We start from the raw sequence: 20,928 nt of genomic DNA on the forward strand, positions 1-20,928 counted from the left end.
GGACCAAAAGGCCATGAGAGAGGAGCAACAAAGGCAAGAAAGAGATATTGAGGAGCTCAAGCACTCCATAGGATCTTCAAGAGGAAGAACTAGCCGTCCTCACTAAGGTGGACCCGTTCTTTAATCTCCTTGTTTGTTTTTTTTTCTGTTTTTGTTTCTATGCTTTATGTTTTGTCTATGTTTGTCTCTTTATTACATGATCATTAGTGTCTAGTGTCTATGTCTTAAAGCTATGAATGTTCCATGAATCTTTCACCTTTCTTAAATGAAAAATGTTTTCTGAAAAAGAAAAAGAAGTACATGAATTTCGAATTCTATCTTGAAAAAAGTTTAATTATCTTGATGTGGTGGCAATACTTTTTGTTTTCTGAATGAATGCTTGAACAATGCATATTTTTATAGTGAAGTGTATGAATGTTAAAATTGTTGGCTCTTGAAAGAATAATGAAAAAAGAGAAATATTATTGATAATATGAAAAATCATATAATTGATTCTTGAAGCAAGAAAAAGCAGTGAAATACAAAGCTTGCGAAAAAAAATGGGGAAAAAAAAGAAAAAGAAAAAGCAAGCAGAAAAAGCCAATAACCTTTTAAACCAAAAGGCAAGGGTAAAGAGGATACAAGGCTTTGAGCATTAATGGATAGGAGGGCCCAAAGGAATAAAATCCTGGCCTAAGCGGCTAAATCAAGCTGTCCCTAACCTTGTGCTTGTGGCGTGAAGGTGTCAAGTGAAAAGCTTGAGACTGAGCGGTTAAAGTCGTGGTCCAAAGCAAAAAGAGTGTGCTTAAGAGCTCTGGGCACCTCTAATTGGGGACTCTAGCAAAGCTGAGTCACAATCTGAAAAGGTTCACCCAGTTATGTGTCTGTGGCATTTATGTATCCGGTGGTAATACTGGAAAACAAAATGCTTAGGGTCACGGCCAAGACTCATAAAGTAGCTGTGTTCAAGAATCAACATACTGAACTAGGAGAATCAATAACACTATCTAAATTCTGAGTTCCTATGGATGCCAATCATTCTGAACTTCAAAGAATAAAGTGAGATGCCAAAACTGTTAAGAAGCAAAAAGCTATTAGCCCCGCTCATCTAATTAAAACTAATCTTCATTGATAATTTTTGAATTTATTGTATTTTCTCTTCTTTTATCCTATTTTGTTTTTAGTTGCTTGGGGACAAGCAACAATTTAAGTTTGGTGTTGTGATGAGCGGATAATTTATACCCTTTTTGGCATTATTTCTACATAGTTTTTAGTATGTTTTAGTTACTTTTTATTATATTTTTATTAGTTTTTATGCAAAAATCATATATCTAGACTTTACTATGAGTTTGTATGTTTTTCTGTAATTTCAGGTATTTTTTGGCTGAAATTGAGGGACCTGAGCAAAAGTCTAATTCAGAGGCTGAGAAAGGACTGCAGATGCTGTTGGATTCTAACCCTCCTGCACGCGAAATGGATTTTCTGGAGCTACAAAAGCCCAATTGGCACGCTCTTATTTGCGTTGGAAAGTAAACATCTTTGGCTTTCCATCAATGTATAATAGTCCATACTTTGCCCGAGATTTGATGGCCCAAACTAGCATCTAAACGCCAGCCAGAGACCCTTTTCTGGCGTAAAATGCCAGAACTGGCACCAAAACTGGAGTTAAACGCCCAAATTGGCATCCAAGCTGGTGTTTAAGTCAAGAGAAGGCCTATGCACGTGTAAATCTCAATGCTCAGCCCAAGCACACACCAAGTGGGCCCCAAAAGTGAATTTCTGCACTATCTGCACTTAGTTACTTATTTTCTGTAATCCCTAGTAACTAGTTTAGTATAAATAGAACTTTGTACTATTGTATTCACATCTCTAGATGTTTAGTCCTTAGACTTGGATCATCTTTGGAATTTTATGTTACATTTGGGGAGGCTGGCCATTTGGCCATGCCTAGACCTTTTTCTCTTATGTATTTTCTATGGTGGAGTTTCTACACCTCATAGATTAAGGTATGGAGCTCTGCTGTTCTTCATGACTTAATGCAAGTACTATTGTTTCTCTTTCAATTCACGCTTACTTCTTCTCCAAGATATACTTTCATACTTAATTCAGTTAAGTCAGAATGAAGGGATGACCCGTGACAATCACCCACTATCTTCGTTACTCGCTTAGCCAAGATCCGTGTGCCTGACAACCACAAGCGGTCTACATGATGTTCAACGTAGTCATTGGACGACAGCCAGAGTATATTCTCTTGGGTCTCTGACAAACCATTATTTCATGGTTTATCTTGTGCTCAATTGAGTGGTTTTTATCAACTCTTTACCCACTTATTCATACTATTTGCATGGTTTTACTTTTTCCTTCCTGATTTTGTGCTATGATTGAAACCATGCTTCTTTGGCCTTATATTTGCTAATACTAATCCTCTCTTATTACCATTCGATGCCTTGATATGTGTGTTAAGTGATTTCAGAGATTACATGGCAGGAATGACTTAGAGGATGGAAAGGAAGCATGCAAAAGTGGAAGGAATACAAGAAGTTGAAGGAACTGCAAAGCTGTCAGCCTTCGCACTAAAACGGTCATAACTTGAGCTACAGAGATCCAAATGTCGCGGTTCTAGTTGCGTTGGAAAGCTAACATCCAGGGCTTCGAAATGATATATAATATGCGATTGTTGCTTTGATGATAGGCAACGCGAATGCGTGCTCTACGCGGACGTGTCGCAGTGACAAAAATCAGCATGACAGAATTCGCAATCAGCGATTTCTGAGCTGTTTCTGGCCCAGTTTTCGGCTCAGAAAATACAGATTAGAGGCTGTAAATTGGGGGAATCCATTCATTCATAAATCAAGCTTTAATATACACAATTTTAGGTTTTAGATGTAGTATTAGAGAGAGATAGGTTCTCTCCTCTCTCTTAGGATTTAGGATTAGGATTTCTCTTATTTTAGGATTGCTTCTACAATCACAGGTTCAAAGTTCCTTTAATTTATTTTCTACTTTTATTTATTCCAATGCTTTTACTTGTTAATGTTCCTAAATTGGCTTATGAACTTTTCCATGTTAAGATTTGAATGTTCTATTTAATATAATTTGAGGTATTTCAGATTTAAGATTTATTTCTTTTATTTATGTTACTGTTGCTTCCCATCTGAAGGCATTTTTATTCAAGTAGATTTTCTCCCTTTTTGCTTTGGTTAAGTAATTGGAGACACTTGAGTTATCAAACTCCTTGTTGATTGAAAATTGGAATTCTTTGCTGATTGATTTGAATTCCAATAACTCTGGTATTTTCTTAGGAATTGATTAGGACCTGAGGAATCAAAGTGATTCATCCACTTAACTTACCTTCATAGTTAGAGGTTAACAAAATGGGAGCAAAAATCCAATTCTCATCACAATTGATAAGGATAACTAGGATAGGACTTCAAGTTCTTATACCTTGCCAAGAGATTTTATTATTATTAATTTATTTTTCTTGTCATTTAAATTACTTGTTCCTTATTTAAAAAAAAAAACCAAAAAACATATATTTTTACATAACCAATAATAAATCATACCTCCCTGCAATTCCTTGAGAAGACGACCCGAGGTTTAAATACTTCGGTTATAAATTTTATTGAGTTTTGTTACTTGTGACAACCAAACTTTTGTACAAAAGGATTCTCTGTTGGTTTAGAATCTATACTTACAACGCGATTAATTTTATAAAATTTCTTTACTAAATAGAAATCCGATCGTCAGTCTCTAATCCACGGACCGAGTCCGTGAGATTAGGATCTTTGTGGTATAGGCTAGAACCAATTGGCAACATTCCTGAGATTCGGAAAGTCTAAACCTTGTCTGTGGTATTCTGAGTAGGATCTGGGAAGGGATGACTGTGACGAGTTTCAAACTCGCAAATGTTGGGCACAGTGACAATGTGCAAAAGGATAGAGAGATTTTATTTTGACGCTAGTGAGAACCGACAGATGATTAGCCGTGCGATAGCTGTACCTGGTATTTTTCATCCGAGAGGATTATATAGCTTGCCATGGAAGGGAGCACGCATGATTGGATGAAGACAATAGGAAAGCAGAGGTTCAGAAGCAACAAAGCATCTCCAAATGCTTATCTGAAATTCCCACAAAAAAATTACATAAGTATCTTATTTTATTTTATGTTTTATTTATCTTTTAATTATTAAAACCTCATAACCATTTGAATCCGCCTGACTAAGATTTACAGGATGACCATAGCTTGCTTCAAGCCGACAATCTCTGTGGGATCGACCCTTACTCGCGTAAGGTTTTATTACTTGGACGACCCAGTGCACTTGCTGATTAGTTGTATTGGAGTTGTGAAAAGTGTGATCATAATTCTGTGCACCAGTTTGAATGCTGTATTTTGGTTGCTTGCACCAAGTTTTCATTCTTTTTGCCTCACCTCATGAATATGTTCTTGCCTTCTGTATATGCTTAATGCCTTGCTTTGTTTCCCTCTACTTGGCTTATTTGTTTATATCTTGTATATCTTTTTTTTCAGGATGGCCGATAGAGGAAAATCCAAAGTTACCTCTAGAAAGCGCAAGCAACCTCAGCCCTCCACTCTTTTTCCTTACCACGACTATGCCAAGAACCCTCTCAATGAGGAGGACAAAGCTAACCAGCAGCTGCTGCCCACAAATGCGTATAGGTTCCCTAACCTATACTGCGAGCTCTGCTTTCTGACATACCGGAAGAAGAATTTGAATATAGAAAAGAAACTAGCCATCCCAATTGACTTGAGGCGAGCCATTCAGACACGTATTCAAGGGATGGGCCTAGGCTTTATTGATAGGGAGCTAGGCAGGGTGAACTCATCATGGGTCAAGGAATTTTACTGTAACTTCTTCAGACACACCCTTGATTCAGTCTACCTGTGAGGCAGTCAGATATTGGTTACAGAAGCTGCCATTGAGGATAGACTCCATTGTCTTCCAAGGACTAATGGCACAGATGCCATTGAGCAGGCAGAGGTGGCGATACATTATATGACCTTTGATTATGATGCTCTGAGGGATGTTATTGCCACCCCGGATGCCCCTTGGGTGATGGATGCTGACAATAGGAAGCCCAAGGGGATGCTGTTTACTCATCCTTCGAGGGAGGCCAGGACATGGCAGCAGATCTTTGCCATTACGTCATGCCGACCACCCACTTTACTGAAATTCCGGTGGACATGCTTATCCTGATCAGATGTGTTATGGAGGGGAAGGAGGTATACTTTCCCCGGTTAATCGGGAGATACATGTGGCGAGCACATGTCCGTGGCATACTTTCATTTCCCACTTTGGTCACCGAGATGATTCAGCTGGCCGGCGCCCCATGGGAAGCAGATGATGAAACACCACCCCCGACCACGGAAAGGAGGAAGTGATTCTGTGGGGGACATGGGTGCATGAGAAACCCCATGCCGGCGCCGCTCTAGAGCCAGAGCCAGAGCAGCAGCGACACGTGGCCCTTCTTCTTCCGCAGCCGTAGCAGGTCCATCAGCACCAGCAACACCGATAGCACCACCACCAGCACCCCAGCCGAATTATCTGTTAGTACAACGTCTGTTCCGCTTCATGGAGCGCAGTGAGCACCGCATCATGCGACGTCTCGATAGAGTGGATCAGGTGTTTGTCGCACTGGGCGTTGAGTTGCCTCCTATTGCTGATCCTTCTTCTTCAGAGGAGGAGGAGCACGAGGGGGAGCAGGCTCAGCAGGAGACACCACCACAGACACAGGCTACCCGGAGGCGCAGCAGCCCCCAGAGGAGCCACAACCTCAGCCCTAGCAGCCAGATACGACAGTTGACCATCGCCCCGAGCCCGAGCAGTAGCATCGAGGACGATGCTCCATTCTAAGTGTGGGGAGGTCACCGTCGTCGCCGTCGGTAGAGTTGCCATATTGGGTGATGAGTTCGGACATTTATCACTTATTTTGTGTTATTTTTAGTACTTTGCACTTTATTTTTACTACACTTTTGGGATTATTGTATATATTTGTTATTTTGGTAATTTTATTTTAGTTGTTGCATTTTGCACCTTAGTTGGTAGATATTTCATACTTTTAGTTAGATTTGTTTTATATAGTTTTTTAGTTTTTGATTGTGATTTGAAAATTGTGGATTATTAGAGCTTGGTTTACCTTTTTCACATAAGAAATTTGGTTTGATTTGGAAAAAGAAGGGATAAACTAAGGAAATTTTAAAATTTCTAAATCACAACATTGCATTTAGGATAAGCTTAGTCAAAACAATAAATTTTCCAAAGAATTATCTATAGGGCACCACCCCAATTGATTGAAAAATTTTCGTGGAACTTGCTTGAATTATATATTTTGTGAAGCATGTTTTGAGCTAAGAACACAAGCATGTGAGATTTGAGCCTAATGATGTGGTTACATCTTCTAACCACTTATTTTCCTTCTTATGTGTAATTGTTCTCTTTCTATGATTGTGATCCTTGATTTGTTTAATTCTATATGTCCATTATTCCTTGTATTCATGCATTTATATGATTGAAGCCATTGTTTCATTAGCTCACTTACCCAAATAGCCTACCTTTTATCTTCCGTTGTTAGCCAATTTTGAGCCTATGCTTAACCCAATTATTCTTTATTTTAGCACATTACAAGACTAAAGCGAAAAAAATAATAAAAGTCCCTTGTTTGGATCTTTGATTAGCTTAGGCTAGTGAGAGTGTTCATTATTCAAGTTTGGAGAGATTTGGGAACATTGGTAGGGATAAAAGGGTGCTTTGTATTTTTATATTGGGAATTGGGTACATACTCATGTATTGATTAAATGTATAGATCTTATGCATTGATGTTCTTGTATATAGTTTGAAAGAAAGAAAAATGAGAAAAACAAAAGAAAAAGAAAAGACAAAGAAAAAAAAAGAAAAGAAAAAAAATATAAAAGAAAAGCAAAGAATAAAGAAAAGAAAAAAAAGAAAGAAATAAAAAGGGGACAAAATGCCCCAAAGTGAAGTTCAATAAGGATCAATGCATAAGTATTGTGAAATGAAAAGGAATATATGAGTATGTGAAAAAAGTGAAGAATGGGTAGTTAGGTTAGAACTTAATTGTATAAGTTATCATAGGTTAGGTGGGAAAGTCTAGGCTAATCAAAGATTCAATACTAGTCCACTTAACCATAAATGACCCTACCTTGACCCTAGCCCCATTACAACCATTGAGAAAGTCCTCATGATAATTGTATGCATGCATTGAATAATTGTTGATTGTTAGATGAAGAACAAATCTTGAAAAGTATGATTAGGGGGGAATTGACCGAATCAACCCCTAAACACTTGAGTGACTAGAGCGGATACATATCTGGTGAGGGTTCGATTGCTCAATTACATGTTTTCGCCATGATCATCCTTATTCATACAAGTTTGTAAATCCTTTTTGATAATTCAATACAATTGTGGGTTAGGTTTGATTCCTATTGCTTTAACCCATGTGCTTGCATATATCTCTTGGAAGTTGATTTGTTTTGACCAAGCATTTGCATTCATGTAGGTAGTTGCATTTAGATAGTTTGCATATAGTTTAGTGCATTGAATAAATGTCATACCCGTTACTTCATTCTTGGTATAGCATGAGGACATGCTATGGTTTAAGTGTGGGGAGGTTGATAAACCCCGTTTTTAGGGTTTATCTTGTGTGAATTTAGAGTATTTTATCAAGATTTTTTCACATTTATTCAATGAAATAGCATGGTTTTGTGATTCTCCCTTAATTTATGCTTATGTGTGAAAACATGCTTTTTAGACCTTAAATTAGCTAATTTTGATTCACCTTTGATTCTACTAGATGCCTTGATGTGTTTGCTAGTGATTTCAGGTTGAAAAGGCTAGGAATGGATCAAAGGAGTGAAGAGGAAAGCATGCAAAGTGGAGAACACATGGAAAAGCCAAAGATTTGAGATGCACCACCCACGCGCACGCACACTGTACGCGCACGCGTGGATCGCAAAACTTCAAGGGACGCGCACGCGTGCTGTACACGTACGTGTCGGTGCTTGCACGTGATTTTTTAGTGAAATCGTGCCCAGCGAATTCTCAGAGGCTGTGGGGCCCAATCTAAACCAACTTTGGCACCAAAACACTTAAAAGGACCAAGGATTGAAGGGGAGAGGCATCTTTTGCTCATCAATCCTTCACATGAGGAATAATTAGGATTAGGTTTAGTTAGTTTTAGAGAGAGAAGCTCTCACTTCTCTCTAGAATTAGGATTAGGGTTAGGATAATAAGCTTGGATCTAGGTCTTAATTCATGCTTTCATCTAGCTCTACTTTTCAATTCTTTGTTGTTACATCTTGCTCCTCTATTCTTTTGTTGTAATTTCCTCTATGTTGTTTCTATACTTTGTTATTGATCTACTCTTGTTCCTTCTATTTTCTTTCAATTCAAATTGAGGTAATTCATGTCAATAATGTTCTTTTTGATTGTTGTTGTTAATTCTTTGCAATAATTGTTGTTAGATTTCATTCTTGTTGTCAATTTACTATGCTTTCCTTTTATACCTTCCAAGTGTTTGTCAAAATGCTTGAAAGGATGTTAGAGTAGAATTTTATGTTCTTGGCTTGGGAAGGTAACTTAGGAATTCTTGAGTTACTAATGTCCAAGTGATTGATAGTTGGTAGCCATTGACTCTAGCTCTCATTAATTCAATTAGTGAATGGCTAGGACTTATGGACTTGGATTGATATAGCTCATTTGACTTTCTTCTACTTGTTAGAGGATGATCTAATGGGATTGATCCTTGTAATTATTATATTGTGGTTAGTGATAAGGATAGAGACCCTTGACCACCAAACCTTGTCAAGACCTTTTTGTCATTTGATTTCCTTTATCATTTACTTTTCTTGTTCCCTATTCAAAACCCCAAAATATACATGTCCATGGCCAATAACAAGAACACTATCCTGCAATTCCTTTGAGAGACGACACGAGGTTTAAATACTTGAATTTATAATTTTAGGGGTCTGTACTTGTGACAAACAATTTTTTGTATGAAAGGATTGGTGTTGGTTTAGAAACTATATTGCAACGAGATTTCATTTGAGAATTCTAAACCATCAAAAATCCACTCATCACCACTTCCCTTCTTTTGCTTTCAGAAGGGAGACTTTCAACATATAAAGTACGTGAACATCTGTAGGTAGAGGAATGGTTTCTGGCCCTAGCCTAGAAACTGCATTTCCTGGTAGCTGACTGATGAGCGGATATTTTATTCGCTTTTTGTCATCATTTTCATATAGTTTTTAGTATTTTTTGCTTAAATTTTATTAAGTATTCATAGGTTTTAGTGTAAAATTCACATTTTTGGATTGTACTTTGAGTTTATGTATTTTTATGCAATTTCAGATATTTTTTGGCTGAAATTGAGGAGCTGGAGAAAAAGTCTCAGAGGCAGAGAAAGCACTGCAGATGCTGTCCGGATCTGACCTCCTTGCACTCGAAAGAGCTTTTATGGAGATACAGAAGTTTAAATGAAGCTTTCTCAACGGATATAGAAAGCTAACATCCAGAGCTTTCAATCAATATATAATAGTCCTCTTAATTTGCTTCAGAATTGACGGCCCAAAACTGGCGTCCAACGCCAGCCTCCTACTCTATTCTAGCATCCAGCGCCCAAAGGAGAAGAGACTAGTGTCCAACGCCCATAAAGGACCCCCTAGCTAGCGTTCAACGCCCTAGAGGCCTCCTAGCACATGGATCTCAGAAGTGGATTTTAGCACTAAAAGACTATTTTACCCTTTTTATGTAATCCTTAGTAATTAGTTTAGTATTAAAGGGAGAAGATCACACTTGTTTAGGATCTCTTCCAGCATATTTTGTTTTTCACATTGTATTTTCTATCAATATGAGTTTATAAACCTTCTAGCTTGAGGGGAGGAGCCCTACTGAGTTTTATGGATTAATAAAAGTACTATTGTTTCTCTTCAATCCGTGTTTGATTCAATTCTAAGATGTATCTTCGTTCTTCAACTTGATGAATGGGATGACCCGTGACAATCATCTTCGTTCTTCATTTTAAGACTGCATGCCTGACAACCACCCGTGTTCTTCTTGGGTTCGTGTGAATACGTAATTGGAAAGCATTGAACCACCAACTTGATTATACATCTCTTAGACGCTAATCCATGACTTCGTTGTGGACTTCTCGAGACATCAGTTCAGCCAAGGTATGGGGAGATTAGAGTCTTTGTGGTAGAGGCTAGAACCCAAAGGCGCAGTGACGGAGGAAAAGTGTCGGTAAAGATTTTCACAAAAAATTATCGTGTTGCAAGTATAGTCTAAACCGACAATTAAACCTCAATCAAAGTTTAATTTTTTGTCACTAAAGCAAACCCAATAAAACTAAACCGAAGTATTTAAACCTCGGGTCGTCTCTCAAGGAATTGTAGGAAAGTGTAGCTATTATTGGTTATGGGAAAGTATATTTTTGGGTTTTAAGTTTAATAAGCAACAAGTAATGTAAATAACAAGGAAATAAAATAACAACTAAGAAAAGTCTTAACAAGGATTGAGAATTGGAATTCCTATCCTCATTATCATCATCAATTGTGATGGTAATTGCCTTTTGCTTTCACTTAGTTAACCTCTAACAATTGAAGGTAAGTTAAGTGAGCAAATCAACTTGAGTTCACAAGTCCTAATCAAAGACTAGAGTTAGTGAAGCTCAAGCCAACTAGCAAGTCTCAATCACCAATCAACAAAAGACTTTTGATAACTCAAGAGTCTCCAAATTACTCAATTCAAGTTAAGAATACCAAAAATCTAATTTAAAATCCTACCAAGCATTTTATCAAAACTTGGAAGGCATAACATAAAAGCATAGAAAATTAATAAGAGATAATAAAATCTAAACAACCAATTGCAAGGAATTAATAATAACAAATAAAGGAAGAAGCAATAAACATGAAATACCTCAAATTGCATTAAAAATGAAATTGAATCTAACATGAAGAGTTCATAAATTAAATTGGGGAAATAAAGAAATCAACAAGGAAATAGATATCTAAGGTACTAGAACACATAAAAGTAGAAGAGAAACTAAATCAAAGTAAAGTAGAAATCTGAATTGGAGAAGAATTAAAGCTAAAAACACTAAAATGCCGGAACTGGCACCAGAACTGGAGTTAAACGCCAAACTGGTATCCAAGCTGGAGTTTAACTCTAGAAAAGGCCTATGTACGTGTAAAGCTCAATGCTCAGCCCAAGCACACACCAAGTGGGTCTCGGAAGTGGATTTCAGCACTATCTGCACTTAGTTACTTATTTTCTGTAATCCTTAGTAACTAGTTTAGTATAAATAGCACTTTTTACTATTGTATTCGGATATTATGCCATTTTTCACATTGGGAGGGTGGCCACACGGCCATGCCAAGACATTTTTCTCTTATGTATTTTCTACGGTGGAGTTTCTACACCTCATAGATTAAGGTGCGGAGCTCTGCTGTTCTTCATGAATTAATGAAAGTATTATTGTTTCTCTTTCAATTCACGCATGCCTCTTCTCCAAGATATACTCTCGTTCTTAATTCAGTTAAGTCAAAATGAAGGGGTGGCCCGTGACAATCACCCACTATCTTTATTACTCGCTTAGCCAAGATCCGCGTGCCTGACAACCACAAGTGGTCTACATGATGTTCAACGTAGTCATTGGACGACAGCTACAGTATAATCTCTTAGGCCTCTGGTTCATGAATTTAACTTACATCTCCTGACAACAGAGCAGTCGAACTCATAGAGATCAGAACCTTCGTGGTAAAGGCTAGAACAAACAAGCTTCAAACTCACGAATGTTGGGCATAGTGACAGTGTGCAAAAGGATAGAGAGATCCTATTCTGGCACAAGTGAGAACTGACAGATGATTAGCCGTACAGAAGCCGTGCCTGGACCATTTTCACTGAGAAGACGGACGGTAGCCATTGACAACGGTGATCCACCAACATACAGCTTGCCATGGAAGGGTGCATGCATGATTGGATGAAGACAATAGGAAAGCAGAAGTTCAGAAGCAACAAAGCATCTCCAAACGCTTATCTGAAATTCCCACCAATGAATTACATAAGTATCTTTATTTTAATTTACGTTTTATTTATCTTTCAATTATCAAAACTCATAACCAATTGAATTCGCCTGACTAAGATTTACAGGTTGACCATAGCTTGCTTCAAGCCGGCAATCTTCGTGGGATCGACCCTTACTCGCGTAAGGTTTTATTACTTGGATGACCCAGTGCACTTGCTGGTTAGTTGTACCAGAGTTGTAAAAAGTGTGATCACAATTCCGTGCACCAAGTTTTTGGCGGTTGCCGGGGATTGTTCGAGTTTGGACAACTGACGGTTCATCTTGTTGCTTAGATTAGGTAACCTTCTTTCTTGTTTCAACCTTTATTTTCCTTTCAAAAAGTTTTTAAAAATATTTCAAAAAAAAAAAGTATTCGAAAAAAATGTTCTTCAAAATTTTTAAGATTGAATTCCACCTTAGAGCTCCATGATGATATGTTGAAGCTTGGCTGGCTATTAAGCCATGTCAAATTCTTTTGGACCGAAGCTTCCACTTATCATTGCAGCTATTGGAGGAGCCTTTGGATTCTCATTTATAATTCTGTGCTAAAGCTTGGCTGGCCATTTGGCCATGTCTAATTCTTTTGGACCGAAGCTGTAGACTAACATTGCATGAATCCTGGAATTCTTATTAAAAATTTTGAATTTCTTTATTTTCTTTTTCCAAAATAATTTCGAAAAAATACAAAAAGTTTAATAAAATCATAAAAACCAAAAATATTTTGTGTTTCTTGTTTAAGTCTTGTGTCAAATTTTAAGTTTGGTGTCAACTGCATTTTTTTAATTTAATTTTTTTTAAATTTTCGAAAATTCATGCATTATGTTCTTCATGATCTTCAAGTTGTTCTTGATGATTTTCTTTGTTTGATCTTTACATTTTTTTGTTTTGTGTCTTTTCTTGTTTTTCATATGCATTTTCAAATTGTTAGTGTCCCTAGTACAAAAGTTCTTAAGTTTGGTGTCTTGCTTGGCTTTCTTTTCTTAAAATTTTTCAAAAATATGTTCTTGATGTTCATCATGATCTTCAAAGTGTTTTTGGTGTTCATCTTGACATTCAAAGTGTTCTTGCATGCATTATTTGTTTTGATCTTAAATTTTTATGTTTTGTTTCATTTTGTTGTTTTTCTCTCTCCTCATTAAAAATTCAAAAGTAAAAAAAAATATCTTTTCCTTATTCTTCTCATAATTTTTGAAATTTTGAGTTGACTTGGTCAATAATTTTTAAAATTTTGTTGTTTCTTATTAATCAAGTCAAAATTTCAATTTAAAAACTTTATCTTTTCAAATCTTTTTCAAAATCAATTCTTTTTCATTTTTTTATGATTTTCGAATTTCATTCTTAAAATTTTTCAAAATCTTTTTCATTTTTCTTTTAATGTTTTCGAAATTTTTAAAACTAATTTTTCAAAATCTTTTTCTTAATTTTATTTCATATTTTCGAAAATCCTTGCTAACAATTAATGTTTTGATTCAAAAATTTCAAGTTTGTTACTTTCTTGTTAAGTCAAGTCATCAACTTTAATTTTAAAAATCAAATCTTTTTAATTTCTTTTTCAATTATTTTTCAAAATAAATTTCAATCATATCTTTTTAAAATTTTAATTTCAAAATCTTTTTCTAACTTCTTATCTTTTCAAAATTTATTTTCAAATCTTTTTCAACTAACTACTTGACTTGTTTGTTTTAATTTTAAAAAGTTTACTATTTCTTATCTTTTTCAAAACCACCTAACTACTTTTCCACTTCTAATTTTCGAAAATCACTAACCACTTTTTCAAAAATCTTTTTAATTAACTAATTGTTTTAGTTTTTAATTTTCTTGTATTTCTTTTTCAAATTTTCGAAACTAACTTAATTAATTAAATAAAAATAAAAATATTTTTCTTTTCCCTCTTCTTAAAATTCGAATACTCTCTCTCTCATCTCTTTCTATTTATTTTATTTATTTACTAATATTTCTCTTCTACTCATCTAATAATTCGAACCCTCTCCCTCTCTCTTTGTTCGAATTCTTCTTATTCTCTCTGCCTTATTCTTCTATTCTTCTTTTCCTCTGACACATAAAGGAATCTATATACTGTGACATAGAGGGTTCCTCTTCTCTCTTTGTTCTCTTCTTTTTCATATGAGCAGGAACAGGGATAAAGATATTCTTGTTGAAGTTGATCCTGAACTCAAAGGATTCTGAAGAAAAAACTAAGAGAAGCTAAAGCACAACACTCCGGAGAGGACCTTACAGCAAATTTCGAAAAAGAGGCAGACATGGCAGCCGAACCTGAGAACAATGGTGGAGATGCAAGGAAGATGCTTGGTGACTTTACTGCACCAACTTCCAACTTCTATGGAAGAAGCATCTCAATTCCTGTAATTAGAGCAAACAACTTTGAGCTTAAGCCTCAATTAGTTTCTCTAACGCAGCAGAATTACAAGTTTCACGGACTTTCATTGGAAGATCCTCATCAGTTCTTAGCTGAATTTTTTCAAATCTGTGATGCTGTTAAGACGAATGGGGTTGATCCCGAGATCTACAGACTTATGCTTTTCCCCTTTGCTGTAAGAGATATAGCTAGGATATGGTTGGACTCACAACCTAGAGAAAGCTGGAACTCTTGGGAAAAATTGGTCAATGCTTTCTTGGCTAAATTCTTTCCACCTCAAAAGATGAGCAAGCTTAGAGTGGAAGTCCAAACCTTTAGACAGAAGGAAGGTGAGTCCCTCTATGAAGCTTGGGAAAGATACAAGTAATTGATCAGAAGGTGTCCTTCTGACATGCTTTCAGAATGGAGCATCTTAGGTATATTCTATGATGGTCTGTCTGAATTGTCCAAGATGTCATTGGACCACTCTGCTGGTAGATCTCTTCATCTGAAGAAAAAACCTACAGAAGCCCAGGAACTCATTGAAATGGTTGCAAATAACCAGTTCATGTATACTTCTGAAAGAAATCCTGTGAATAATGGGATGACTCAGAAGAAAGGAGTTCTTGAGATTGATACTCTGATTGCCATATTGGCTCAAAATAAAATATTGACTCAGCAAGTCAATATGATTTCTCAAAATCTAATTGGAATGCAAGCTGCATCCGGCAGTACTAAAGAAGCTTCCTCTGAAGGAGAAGCTTATGACCCTGAGAATCCTATAATTGGAAGAGGTGAATTACATGGGAGAATCCCATGGAAACACCTCTAATCCTTCATGGAAAAATCATCCAAATTTCTCATAGAAGGATCAACAGAAGCCTCAACAAGGCTTCAATAATAATAATGGTGGGAGAAATAGGTTTGGCAATAGCAAGCCTTTTCCATCATCTTCTCAGCAACAGACAGAGAATTATAAGCTGAGCCTCTCTGACTTAGCAACCATAGTCTCTGATCTATCTAAGACCACTCTCAGTTTCATGACTGAAACAAGATCCTCCATCAGAAATTTAGAGGCACAAGTGGGTCAGCTGAGTAAAAAAGTTACTGAATTCCCTCATAGTACTCTCCCAAGCAATACAGAAGAGAATCCAAGGAGAGAGTGCAAGACCATCAATATATCCAAAGTGGCCGAACCTATAGAGGAGGAAGAGGCAGTGATTTACAGTGAGGAAGACCTCAATGGACGTCCACTGACCACCAAGGAGTTCCCTAATGAGGAACCAAAGGAATCTGAGGCTCATACAGAGACCATAGAGATTCCATTAAACTTACTGTTGCCATTCATGAGCTCTGATGAGTATTCTTCCTCTGAAGAGGATGAAGATATTGTTGAAGAGCAAGTTGCTCAGTATCTAGGAGTAATCATGAAGCTGAAGGCCAAGTTATTTGGTAATGAGACTTGGGAGGATGAACCTCCATTGCTCATCAATGAACTGAATGCCTTGGTTCACAGAAATTACCTCAGAAGAAATCGGATCCCAGAAGGTTCTTAATACCTTGTACCATAGGCACCATGACCTTTGAGAAGGATCTGTGTGACCTGGGGTTAGGTATAAACCTCACGCCACTCTCTGTAATGGAGAAACTAGGGATCTTTGAGGTACAAGTTACAAGAATCTCACTAGAGATGGCTGACAAATCAATGAAACAGGCTTATGAACTTGTAGAGGATGTCTTAGTGAAGGTTGAAGGCCTTTACATCCCTGCTGACTTCATAATCCTAGACACTGGGAAGGATAAGGATGAATCCATCATCCTTGGAAGACCCTTCCTAGCCACAGCAAGGGCTGTGATTGATGTGGACAGAGGAGAGTTAATCCTTCAATTGAATGAGGACTACCTTGTGTTTAAGGCTCAAGGATCTTCTTCTGTAAACATGGAGAAGAAGCATGAAAAGCTTCATCCAATTATCTCCATATAGAGTCAAGCAGAGCCCCTACATTCAAACTCTAAGTTTGGTGTTGGGAGGCCACAATCATGCTCTGAGTATCTGTGAAGGTCTGTAAGAGCTTACTGTCAAGCTATTGACATTAAAGAAGTGCTTATTGGGAGTAACCCAATCTTATTTATCTATGTTAATTACTTTTTCATTTCATTTTCCACTGTTAGTTTATGTTTTCTTTAGGTTGATGATCATGTGGAGTCACAAAAACAGCTGCAGAATTAAAGCGGAATCAAAAATAGCATCAAAAATAGCACACCCTGGAGGACAGGCTTACTGGCGTTTAAACGCCAGTAAGGATAGCAGAATGGGCGTTTAACGCCCAGTCTGGCAGCATTCTGGGGGTTAAACGCCAGAATTGGCAGACAGACTGGCATTTAACGCCAGAAAAGTGTGTCTGGCTGGCGTGAAACGCCAGAAAGGGGGCATCAGCCTGGCGTTTAACGCCAGAAAAGGCAACAGACTGGCGTTTAAATGCCAGAAAGGGCTGTCCAGGGGTGTTTAAATGCCAGAAAGGTGCAGGGACCAGAATTCCTTGACACCTCAGGATCTGTGGACCCCACAGGATCCCCACCTACCCCAACTCACTCTCTCTCCTCTTCACACCTTTCCATAACACTCTTCCCCAAATACCCTTGACCAATCACATCAACACCTATTCCCCAAACACCATTCACCAATCAAGTCCTACCCTCTTCCACCATAATCTCTTCACCACTCACATCCATCCATTATTCCCCAAAAACCATCATAAAAACCCACCTACCTCACCATTCAAGTTCAAAACATTTCCCTCCCAAACCCAACCCCTTCTTACACGGATTCCTCTCTCTCTTACCCTATAAATACCCCTCCTTACCACCTTCAATTTCACAAATCCTAAACACTTAAACCCTCCTTGGCCGAATTCAAAACACCCCTCTATCTCCTCCATTTCTTCTTCTTCTTCTCCTCATTTTTTTCTTCTTTTGCTCGAGGACGAGCAAACTTTTTAAGTTTGGTGTGGAAAAAAGCTCTGCTTTTTGTTTTTCCATAACCATTAATGGCACCTAAGGCCAGAGAAATCTCTAGAAAGAGGAAAGGGAAGGCAGTTGCTTCGACCTCCGAGTCATGAGAGATGGAGAGATTCATCTCAAAGGTCCATCAAGACCACTTCTATGAAGTTGTGGCCAAGAAAAGGGTGATCTCCGAGGTCCCCTTCATGCTCAAAAATAGTGAATATCCAGAGATCCGACGTGAGGTTCGAAAAAGAGGTTGGGAAGCTCTCACCAACCCCATCCAACAAGTCAGAATCTTAATGGTTCAAGAGTTCTATGCTAATGCATGGATCACTAAGAACCATAATCAAAGTATGAACTTGAACCCAAAGAATTGGCTCACAATGGTTCGAGGGAAATATTTGGATTTCAGTCCGGAAACCGTGAGGTTGGCATTCAACTTGCCAATGATGCAAGAAGATCCTCATCCTTTCACTAAAGGGTCAACTTTGATCAAAGGTTGGACCAAGTCCTCACAGACATTTGTGTGGAAGGATCACAATGGAAGAGAGACTCAAAAGGCAAGCCAATTCAATTGAGAAGGACCTTTCCTCAAACCCGTGGCTAGAGGATGGTTGGAGTTCATCCAACGCTCTATCATTCCTACTAGTAACTGGTCTGAAGTAACTGTGGATCGGGCTATCATGATCCATAGTATCATGATTGGAGAGGAAGTGGAAGTTCATGAGATCATACCTCTAGAACTATACAAGGTGGCTGACAAGCCCTCCACTTTGGCAAGGTTAGCCTTTCCTCATCTCATCTGTCACCTATACAATTCAGCCGGAATTGTCATAGAGGAAGACATCCTTATTGAAGAGGACAATCCCATCACTAAAAAGAGGATGGAGTAAACAAGAGAGCCCGCTCATGGACCTCAACAAGAGCATGAGGAAATTCCTCATCAAGAAATCCCTGAGATTCCTCAAGGGATACACTTTCTTCCACAAAGCTATTGGGAGCAACTCAACACCTCTTTAGGAGATTTGAGTTCTAACATGTAGCAACTAAGGATGGAGCACCAAGAGCACTCCATTATCCTCCATGAAATCAGAGAGGACCAAAGAGCCATGAGGGAAGAGAAACAAAGGCAAGGAAGAGATGTTGATGAGCTCAAGCACTCCATAGGATCTTCAAGAGGAAGAACTAGCCACCGTCACTAAGGTGGACCCGTTCTTTAATTTCCTTGTTCTTATTTTTCTGTTTTTCGTTTCTATGCTTTATGTTTTGTCTATGTTTGTGTCTTCATTACATGATCATTAGTGTCTAGTGTCTATGTCTTAAAGCTATGAATGATTTCATGAATCGCTCACCTTTCTTAAATGAAAAAAATGCTTTTATTTGCAAAAGAATAAAAAGTATATGAATTTTGAATTTTATCTTGAAATTAGTTTAATTATTTTGATGTGGTGGCAATACTTTCTGTTTTCTGAATGTATGCATAAACAGTGCATGTTTGAAGTTAGAATTAAGAAAAGTTGGCTCTTGAAAGAATAATGAAAAAAAAGAGGCATGTTATCGGTAATCTGAAAAATCATAAAGTTGATTCTTGAAGCAAGAAAAAGCAGTGAAAAACAAAAGCTTACAAAAAAAAGCAAGCAGAAAAAGCCAATAGCTCTTTAAACCAAAAGGCAACAGCAAAAAGCCAAGAACCCTTTAAACTAAAAGGCAGGGGTAAAATGGATCCAAGACTTTCAGCATCAATGGATAGGAGGGCCCAAAGGAATAAAATCCTGGCCTAAGCAGCTAAATCAAGCTGTCCCTAACCATGTGCTTGTGTCATGAAGGTCCAAGTGAAAAGCTTGATGTGGAGCTTCAACAACTACCTCTTCCTCATGAATTTCTCCCATGACCCTTGGAGGTATCTCCTCTAATGTAGTCCCCGACCGTAGAGTGATGGTGTTGAGACTGCCTCTTGGATTTGGTTGGGATTGGGATGAAAGGTTAGAGGAACTTGAGGGTGGGTTAGTGTTGTTATTGGGAGTTGGTGGTTGGCTTGACATGTTCATCTTTGAAAGCATGTTGGTGAGGTTGGCCAATTGAGTATTCAAGGCATCGAATTGAGCCTTGTTGCTCTCATCTCATTTTTTCATGGTGGCTCTAAGCTCATCAACTTGATTGTTGGAAGATAGAGGAGTTTGGTTTTGGTTTTGTTGTCTATGGTGTGGTGCTTGGTACTTGGTGTAGTTGTTTTGGTTTTGGTTAGAGTGGCCTTGGTTGGCTTGGTAGTTGGTGTTGTTATGGTGGTATTAGGATGAAGATTGGTTGTTGTTGTTGTGATGAGAAGGAGAGTTGTTCAACCTTTGGTTTTGATTGCTTCCTTGTGCATTATCCCTCCACCCTTGATGTTAATTACCACCTTGATGGTAATTGTTTTGGCCTTGAGGAGGGTAGGGTGGACGGTTGTTGTAATTCACATTGGCCACCACAAGAGCATGTTCCTCTTGAATTTGATAGCATTGGTCAGTGTAATGTGTGGTGCTAGAGCACAAACCACAAATCCTAGGAGGGCCTTCAAGTTGAGCAACCGGAGGTGGGGCTTGGATGGCTTGGATGGAGTAGTATTCCTTTTGATCCTTTTGGATTTGTGTAAGGATGGTGGTCATATCCCCAAGTGCTTTGGCTAGACTTGATTCAGAAGGGGATGGTTCTACCACACCCTTGAGAGGATTACTTCTCACCCTTGTGTGTTGTGTAGCTTCGGCAACATCCTTTATCAAATTCCAAGCTTCTCTCTCCGTCTTGTTTTTTGAAAGGGAACTACCACTAGAAGCGGTGAGCAATCTTCTATCTTCCGCACAAAGACCTCCGGTAAAGTAGCTAATGAGCAAGTGAGTGGTCATTCCGTGGTGTGGACATGACTCCAATAGCCTCTTGACTCGAAACACAGAGAAGCCTCAAGAACACTTTGAAGACTCACAAGAACATAAAAAGAACACCAAACTTAAAACTTTTAGAAAACTAAAAATAAGTTTTCAAAAATAAAAAATAACAAGAGAACACCAAACTTAAAAGTTTGACATGAGATTTAATCAAAGAAAAATTATTTTTGAAAAAGTTTTAAAAGGAAGATTCCCAATTACCAAGAACATAAGCACACCGCTCTAGCCAATTGAGCTATAAATTTAAAGTGTTTTAATAAAGGTATTTAATGTATAAATTTTTTTTTTGGATACTAATAATTCAAAAATGCACAAGAAAAACAAGAAAAGACACAGGACAGGAAAAACTAAAGATCAAACAAGAAAAATAGCAAGAACAACTTGAAGATCAAGAAAGAACAATGAACACAAATTCGAAAATTTAAAGAAAAATAAAAACATGCAATTGACACCAAACTTAAATATGAAACTAAACTCAAACAGAAAAACTCTAAATATTAATAAAGAAAAATAATAAATTTTTTGGAAAATTTTTGAAACGAAAATAAAAGACTCTGACCCAAAAGACAAA

The 20,928-nt window shown here is 37.6% G+C and overlaps 1 non-coding gene across 1 annotated transcript; it reads right to left on the minus strand.

Moving 5' to 3' along the window:
• Positions 1-14,743: 14,743 nt before the first annotated feature.
• LOC148576376 (small nucleolar RNA R71) lies at positions 14,744-14,851 on the minus strand. Its single transcript, XR_015903606.1, has one exon. It is a non-coding gene; the product is annotated as a small nucleolar RNA R71 (small nucleolar RNA).
• Positions 14,852-20,928: the final 6,077 nt, after the last annotated feature.

The sequence above is a fragment of the Arachis ipaensis genome, chromosome B1 (assembly GCF_059453495.1).
Source record: "Arachis ipaensis isolate K30076 ecotype BB chromosome B1, ASM5945349v1, whole genome shotgun sequence".
NCBI lineage: Eukaryota > Viridiplantae > Streptophyta > Magnoliopsida > Fabales > Fabaceae > Arachis > Arachis ipaensis.